General features: G+C 42.4%; 1 long non-coding RNA gene across 1 annotated transcript; it reads left to right on the forward strand.

Annotated features, from left to right (window-relative positions):
• The first annotated feature begins 227 nt into the window (after positions 1-227).
• On the forward strand, positions 228-4918 carry LOC144097597 (uncharacterized). The gene is made up of 3 exons (XR_013307080.1): positions 228-407; positions 815-885; positions 4672-4918. It is a non-coding gene; the product is annotated as an uncharacterized LOC144097597 (long non-coding RNA).
• The last annotated feature ends 661 nt before the right edge of the window (positions 4919-5579 follow it).

The raw sequence follows: 5579 nt of genomic DNA on the forward strand, positions 1-5579 counted from the left end.
CCAAGCTGCGCTGCCGCTGGTGGTAATAACGTTCATGCAACGAAAAGAAAAACAATATATCAAATGATTCAAGTTGTCAGCTAAAAAAACTACCGAAAATTAAATACATCTTATATGTTTTTGCCGTTGTGCGCCTTTGCAACATCAGCGACGTGAGCTTGAGCGCGAATACGCGAATGGCGCTATGAATTTCCCATGTAGCTCCGTAAATTGCAAATGGCGTGGCCTGCGCCGCTAACTTTTAGACATCCTTGCAGAGGTAGTCGGTGCGAACAGTTGGAAGTTCAATCGACTGGAATTGCTCAAGGAAAGTCAGTGGCACTGCATTTTTATTGTTTCTGTGCATTGCGAGTGACTTTGGCGGCAGCCACTCGGCAACGTCTCCGGTTTGGCGAACTTGTGAGAAGGTGAGCCTTTTGTTCTCAAATTTTGAAAGCGGTTTTTTGTTTGTGTTGTAACCCTGCGTCTCGTCGCATGTTATGTTCACGATAACATCAGTACAACGTGCATGCGCTTTCTGTCTCTATTTAGAGTAATATTGGTCGATCAGCGTAAACTTTTGGATTCAATTAAGCACGAACTGTCCATGTTGGTACTGCGTGTCGAATGTGTTTTGAGACGATTCTGAGCGGCAGATGGTGTTCTGATAATTTGTGTACTGCCAGATATAGTCTAGAGATTTGAAACCATTTATCACACTGAAACAAAGTTGGAAAACTGTTTTGTGTTCATGCATCTGCTGTCCTTAAACTTGGCTTTTCGGCAATCATTCGCATGGCTCCTTTGGATCTGGAAAATTGACTACTGTTGCTAGGGGTGCCTGGTAGCAGAGCTCCTGGGGACGCCCAGTGGGTCATTTGTTTGTCCAAGTGCCCAGTACCAAAGGTGCCATTCCTGACATTTTTTCCCAGTCCGTTAACCTCATATTCCTTGCAAAGATTACAGTATGTAATCAGGTAGTAAAAAAATTGGTAACTTTTGCATATTTCAGAACAGTTCAGAGAAATGCACATGCAGCATCAGTATTCTCTCGGTAGAATTTCTGAGACCTGGATTCATTTCATCTAGGACTGTGGCAAGCAGTAGGTCAACTGTACATAAATTTATTTTCCTCTGGTGCAATGTAAAGAGTGCAAACATCATAAGACAAGTCTGTAGTCTGTTTCATTCTCACTGCATTTGGCCAAAGCATAATATGAAATGCTGTATGTTTTATGCCCTAGTTTCCTTTACTTTGAGCAGTAGATATTGACAGTGAATAGCAAGGCAACTCCACTCGCTGACGGTTTTGCCTTCGGCAGCAAAACAGGGAATACCTTACCCCATGTGTTATCTCGACAGACTCAAAACTGCGATGGATAGCTGCGTCCACAGCTGCTATCACCTCCCAAGTGCATGCGCTCGTAAGACACATAATAACTCTGGATTGCCATTAACATAGCCTTGCTCATTGCAGTTGCCGATAAACACCTCATAAGTGGTACTCTTATGCACTCTTTTCTTTGGCACTATGTATGAGCTTCTGTTCTCGCACTTTCTAGAAATAATGCATGCAGTTTTGAAGTGCAAAAAGGGAATTTACGTGTAACTATATTGTCATGTCAGTATGTTACAGCCAAATTGTACATTGATGTCAGTGCTGGTGGTTTCTTTTCATTATTTTAGGAGAATGTTATAATTTTACCTATAGCAAATAATAGCCCTCACTAATTAGCTGATTTTGTCATGTCCAGTATTTTGATATGCTAAGCCACCAAAGCATGATTCAGAAAGTTGTCAGAACTAAAGGCACTGAGTCTTTCGTGTCAGTAAAAAATGTGGTTTATACCCCTGTCACATGGCTTTCCTCGAAGGCCTTTCCAGCAAAGGCACCATTTTTCACCAAAGGAGCGAAAGCTTAAAGGAGCAGCGATGCAGCTACACGGTGCAGCCCAAAGGTGAAAGTCGTTCAGGCTTAGCACCTGCTGCTATACTCGAGGTGGCTGAAGTGAGTGTTCTAAAATTAAAGTGGTGTATGTATTCTGTTCATTCGTTGAGCTTTGACAATTTTTTTATTCTGATTGCTTCCTTAAAAGTACTGCAACAGCTACTCTCATCAGCAGGAGCAGGTTTTGTACGTGTATTGCCTTGGCCACCATGGGCGCTCGGTGTTGCCGCAACACTTTCACTGTCTTGAAATTTGAACATAAAACATAAACACCCGTACAAAAACCAAAGCCAGACACACCTTTCGTATTTGAAAAAAATGTTTTCAAACATTATTAGCTTATCTATTTTTTTTATTGCTTTTACTTTTTGACTTTGGATGGTACTGCGATCACAGCTTCTCGAATGCCGCGTCTTCGGGCTCCGAAGGTCTCGGTTGAGCGCCTTCGCCTCCAAGGCCCTTAGCGACCAAGGCGCAACATTTGTACCGGGTAGCTGCACTCCTTACGCCTTTGGATATGATTCTCAAAGGCCTTTGCGGTGCCCGTGTGACAGGGGTATTAGTGTGGTATGGCTGCTTGAACACCTGTCCCTGGTATCTCACAAACTGAATAAGGAAGAGAAAAGCCTCAGGGTGCTTGCCGACGTTTCGACACGAGGACTTGTCTTTGTCTGGCAAACTGTTCATCATTGGTGGGGTTTAAATAAGGTTTTCACTTCGAGGCGAAAGGCCTGTTGTGTGGGACGAGGGTGCGATATGGGAAGGGCGTTACGATGGGGAGCGTGAACCTTGACCAGGCATGATAGCTGCTAAAGAAGATTAACCGGTTGACCTGCAAAACTGTGAAAACAAAAAAGCGCAATTCAGTAGAAACGAATCTCGGGGTATGGAGTGTGGATAGTGGGCTTGAATGAATTTATGTTCAGCCGCAACAGGTGGCTTGGTATGGCTGGCTGCCTTTCCCTGAAAAAACTAGGATAAAGGAATTAAGCAGCATGGCAGAATAAAACACCAGGGGGGGGGGCAAAATAATTTGAAGGAAAAAGAGAAACTGAGGGCAGGTTCGGAGAAAAGGCAAAAAGAAGGGGGAGGAGTATGGCAGCCAAGGTTCCGAGAAGTGATGTCAGCAGGTGCAGGGCGTAAGGTTAAAGTATAACGATAAATTAAAGAAAGCAGGAAAGGAGGGGGAATTTATGGGTTGGGAAACCTCTGACCATGTGTAAGGCCTTTTCAAATAATTATGCCAATTCCGGAATGTACAGAGCTGGCCACATTTAGTGCAAACATATAAGCGCATGGCCGCACTCTTTAGAGGTCCACTGTGTGCGGCGCAGCCACTCATCGCTGCAAAATGGCGCAAGAGGAGATGCACCTGGATGTGGTGCTTCGTGTCATGTTACACTTCGATGTGTGGCAATGTCAGACACAGTGGCCCAAAGAGCACAGCCATGTGCTCGCGTGTTCGCACTAAGAGTGGACAACCCTGTACTTGATTCTAAGTTTCCTCTGTATATGTTGACCCCAGACGAAAACAAGTTGTCTTGTCGAAACGGCAAGCACCCTGAGATTTTTCCTTCGCTTGTTCACTTTTTGAGTGTCAAGAAACCATCTGCCTACTCTCTCTGTACCATGCACTCCACATCTTGTACGGTTATCTTTGTATGTATACACCAGTGATAAATCATGAAGGAAATCAAGGGATTTGTATTTGTATTGCTTAACACTTACTTTAAAGCTATATCATGAGGGTATAGTTGAAAATGTGCTACGGGGGCTTGGTTGTGTGTCGTGACTGGTTTCTCTTTATCAGGGCTACATGACAGCCACCATGAAACGCAGGCTTTTGAAAAGTCGTTCCTCAAATAAAAGAGCGTTTCCACTGTTACAATGGAAATGTTATTTGCTAAAAACTTCAATTATTGCAGTTCAGGGATTGATATTTTTCAAATAACTTGAAGTTCAAAACCTGCAGAAGGAACTATGTAACTTCTTTCCTGCCTTAAAACCCCAGTACTTATTTGCCAGTTTCAGCAAGCAGAGGTCTGTTTCATGGCACATACTTTCCACTACCTTGCATGAAAATTGTGCAGTACAGGCCCACCATAAAACTAGGGGCTTAGTATACTGCTTGTATGCAACTACTTTGGCGTTAGAGCATGCATAGCATGGTCTTAAAGTTATTCTTTTCATTTGCAACTGGTTCATAAAAGGCCTATTCTGGCAAAAGGCATTTAGCAAAATTATCTTCCTCTGAATGCTTCTAAGGATGACTTTAGTTCATTCAGGAAAATATATATTGACAATATCTCTTAAAGGCATGATTGTTCATATTAGCTCTTGTTACCTCACAGTATTTAGTTTTGTGCCTCCAGCATCACTGACTTGCATCATATGATAAATAGAGTAGTAAAAACCTCGCTGTTAGTTTAAACCACAACTCATGATGGGGCTGTGCACTTTTTGTTGTGTTACATGAAATATACTTATGTATGAAACAATTTCTTTCAGCTGCACCTCACATGATTCAAATTCCACCAGAAGAAAGGCTGAAACACAACATTGCTCACCAACTGTTGCTTTCCCAGCACATAACATGCCATAACAGCACATAGCAGGTAAGATGTGAACAAAAACAGTGCATGTATATGTTCCACACATGCATTTTGGGTACTACCAACACTATGATATGATTAACTATGTCATGTAAGAGAGAGCACACAAATCATTTTTTGTATATATTGCAGCATGGTTATTTCAAGTTTTAAACTGGCCATTGAAACGACCCATTGTATCACCGCTGGTTACCCGGTGGCACTGGGGATCGAACTCCGCACCTCCTGCTTGCGAGGCAGATGCTCGGACCACTAGGCCACTCCTGCGGTCCCCCCACTGATGTTGCTTACACCAGGTGCTGTGAAAGCCCCGGTATGTATGTTAAAAGCATTTTAGTAAGCCATTCACTTCCAAAGTACCATTTCATCTTTATAGCAAACCCACAGTTCACCTTGCTAGACAAACCTGCTGCATACAAGCCAGCAGAAGGGTTGCACGTACATGCTTCGTTAGGAAAATATAAAAATCAAGCAGAGCCTGCCCTTCATGGTGCATTATACCCTGATTTTGAGCAATGATCAAGATAGGCAGATGGTCATTTCATTGAACACTTGCATGATCCATTCGTAGAATCGAAAAGAAGTACTATTGCAAAATCTTCAAACAGTGTTTATTCTCAGAGAAAACATATCATGAAAAAAGTGTTGGATTAGTTATGGTGTACCTCGTATGGGGAAAGGGGCTCCCACTTTGTGAAAGGCTTAATTTTGGAATAACGACAGCGTTTAAACTAGTTGGGTTACCATGTTTAGATAGTGGATGTGCTCAAAAAGGCACTGGAAGTAAGCGCACTGTGTGGAAATCTCTTTCTGTATACTTGTCTTTTTGAGCGCTTTCACGATCTAAACTTAATTTTGCAAGAGAGCAAGGAAAACTAATATTTAAGTTCTGATAATTAAGGATAAAAGATCATGTTTCATTGTGTTGCTTAAAGTGTACATTGTATCGCTATTGCTGTATTGCAGCACTTCTGTCGTGGCCTTGCATTGCAGCCTCTTGACTTTTGTTTATTTAATAGGCAGTCCTTTTTTTCATTCGA

Source organism: Amblyomma americanum, chromosome 7, assembly GCF_052857255.1.
Source record: "Amblyomma americanum isolate KBUSLIRL-KWMA chromosome 7, ASM5285725v1, whole genome shotgun sequence".
Lineage (NCBI taxonomy): Eukaryota > Metazoa > Arthropoda > Arachnida > Ixodida > Ixodidae > Amblyomma > Amblyomma americanum.